At 30.7% G+C, this 3,117-nt stretch overlaps 1 long non-coding RNA gene across 1 annotated transcript; it reads left to right on the top strand.

The window, feature by feature from the left end:
• Positions 1-768: 768 nt before the first annotated feature.
• LOC141481189 (uncharacterized) lies at positions 769-2,413 on the top strand. Its single transcript, XR_012464797.1, has 2 exons — positions 769-1,312; positions 1,464-2,413. It is a non-coding gene; the product is annotated as an uncharacterized lncRNA (long non-coding RNA).
• Positions 2,414-3,117: the final 704 nt, after the last annotated feature.

Genomic DNA, 3,117 nt, shown 5'->3' with positions numbered 1-3,117 from the left:
ATTATTCAAAACACTATCATAAATGTAATCTTCAAAAGCCTCAACAATCCGATCATTGGAAAAAATGTACTTGGGGTCAAAGCTCACAAAAATGGGTTTTTCGCGATTTTCAGCAAAACACTCAGTTTTATCACAAAATTAGTTCAAAAATTGTATATTAGAAAATTATCTATAGACCATATTAGTTAGGTAAGGGTTTCACTTTTGGCGCGAGGTTCAACTTCAAAAATTTTTACATTGGGACCTTATGGAGATTTGAATTCAATATTGAACTGCAATATGGAACTAAACACAGAATCATTACCATGAGTTTCAGCAAAGGGATACCATCCGCATAGCTGCTGGTTATACTCTCAGGCAAAATTATAATATGATAGTTCCTGTACACAAATTAACATCTGTATCAAACGGACCTCATGTTATGTCTATAAAAATATTTAATAAACTTCCTACATTCATTAAGAAAATTTCAAATCCTATTAATTTCAAAAATAGCGTTAAAAATATTCTCTACAAAAATGCCTTTTATTCACTTGATAAATATTCTCAAACTGATCTGGCTGCTTGACATCACGATTGTTTGATTGTTAATATTCTACTGTTTGTACTATGTATTTTTTCAATTGTTTTATATAATTATCTCCTACATCTACTATTGATTTAATTTTTTTTTATGTATGTTCCATATTTTATCACTTGATATTTTTCATCTCCAATCTTTACTGTGTATATGACGATTTCCATGCTTGTAAAAAGTCTCAGAAAAAATAAAGTATTGTATTGTATTGTATTGTACAAGTACATAATGAATGTTAGCTCTTAAACATCTTGAGCTAGATACCTTCATGATTTCTTAATGTATCAATATCAGAACATCATTGAAATTCCCTTTTATAATTTTTTTCATAATGAAATGAAACTAGTGATGTTCAAGAAATTTTCTATTGTCGTAGATCAATTCAGGTAAACGTAACGTCACAGCTGTCAACAAATTCCGCTCCCACTCCACTACTAACCTAAAACTTAATCACTGTTCATCCATTCAATTCAGTTGCCTGAGATAATAATTAAAATATAAATTCATAGTAATCTTAAGGAATCTTCATATTCCAAACTAAACTCAAACAAGCTTCTATTCCAGTGGTAATAATCACTTTGTAATCTGAAGTAACAATGGCAAATATAAAATTATCTGAAATCAATGATTATTTTCGTGACAATTTGAAATACATACAGAGAGGTGAACAGAGTCTTTCATCTGGACATTTAGAAGTGCAATTTTGATGCAGGATTGAAAATCATTAAGGGAAAAGTGAGTATATTTTTTTCATAGAAGTATTGTAATTCCTATCTTCTACACATATTGTACATAAAATGATTCATTTCAATGAAAGTATTTTGGAAAAAAAATTGACATTTTTTTCCATATATTGATTAGCAAACTTACAGAATTTTATTTTCAGGAAGCTATGACTTGGAAAGGGTGGAACAAATTCAATGGGGACGCCAGTTGAAAAATAGTTATATGAAAAACCCAAAATCACCTTTCATTTCAATACACATAACAAATATGAATTATTCAAACTATATTGTGTAGGACTAGAGAAAGAAAACTCTGAAAAAAGTAGAATCTGCACAAATCAAAAAACAACTTTCTGATAATAAAAAATAAATCTATAAAAAAAAGTTATTCTATTAAAAACTAAAAACTCTGGAAAAGTATAAACTAAACATTAAATGGTTTCTTTAAAAAAAGTAAAATGAAAATTCATTCATTTTCCTCTACAATATTTTCAACTAAAGGGTTTTGTAAGTTAACAAGAGAACATATAACTTGAAATATTGCAGACGAAAATGTCTTCATTGAACCAGGAATTAGATTCAAAATTTTTGATCCTAGCATTTGCCCGCTCTACGTGAATTCTGGCTCTTACTATCTCTAATGTCCTCATGGATTCACTTTCAGTGAACTGACTGCTCATTAGAAATGGAGACACATTAATGGTCACTCCAGGCTTTAAAACATCCTGGTTCTAAATGATTATTCAATTTACTCATCAAAAATATTTACTTGTCTGACGTTGAACCAGGAAACATGTTACTTACAAATGCTATAAAGCCATTTGAGGTAACTCCCACTAGTACTTCATAAGTATTTGCATGCTTATAATTTCTGTAAGTTTGTTTCTTCATGTTCATATCCTTTGGATTTGTAATTTTTACCTCTGTACAGTCAATTATAAGCTTGCAGTTGGTGAATGATGAGAAAGAATTAGGGAGACATGTTTTAATTTTACATCTCGATGGGAGTTTCATCATGAACTCACTGTGAAGTGTTTTATGTATAAAGAACCCAAGTAGAAAAAAAATATTTGTAATGGCTGTTGGGCTGCAATTAAATCGAGTGGCAAGATCTGAGTTTTGAATATGTTTGTATGAAAAGATTTGCCCTGCCACAGAAGGCATTGCAGAAGTTTCAATATGGTCTTCATTTTCTTTCCTTTCATGTGTTATTTCAGGGACTATCTGTGTGTGTAAGTGAAATGGGTTCATTTTTTCTCATATCCTCACTTTCTGCCCTTCGAACTCTTTCAGTACTTTCAAATCTCTTCTCTCTGTTGTGAGTGAAGATTGTAGGACCATTTATCTTTAACCCATCCTTGAAATGGCAATTACAGTCACGGCTTGTGTCCGTAGATTTTCTATCATTCCGACTGGAAAAAATCATGAACAAATAGAGTCATTGCAGAGGATATATCTATCAGTAATTGCATAAAATTTTCAACACAAACCATGATAAATTTTTTATCCATATTTTTGCTTCTTTTTCGTTCCTTGGAATTGCAAACATGTTGCAATTGCTTGGATACCCATGGTACACCCAGGAACAAAACAATGCACCATTTTCAGATTTTCGAAATAACATTTTTCCAGCTCAACTTTTTCGGTATTAACACGTGAATTTTAAATATTCCGCTAACTTTGTTGCCCCGCCAGTAATATACCATTCTTCAATCTAAGACATGCGTTCCATGAATTTCGCAATGCATTTTTATATTGACAAATTATCCATATTTTTCAATTATTTTGTATCAAACAGGTAAAGGAAACTCCATT

The sequence above is a fragment of the Leptinotarsa decemlineata genome, unplaced genomic scaffold (assembly GCF_025532065.1).
Source record: "Leptinotarsa decemlineata unplaced genomic scaffold, Ldec_3_MD MMD2_tig00000090_RagTag_RagTag, whole genome shotgun sequence".
In the NCBI taxonomy this organism is placed as follows: domain Eukaryota; kingdom Metazoa; phylum Arthropoda; class Insecta; order Coleoptera; family Chrysomelidae; genus Leptinotarsa; species Leptinotarsa decemlineata.
This window is presented reverse-complemented; position numbering and strand designations above follow the sequence as displayed.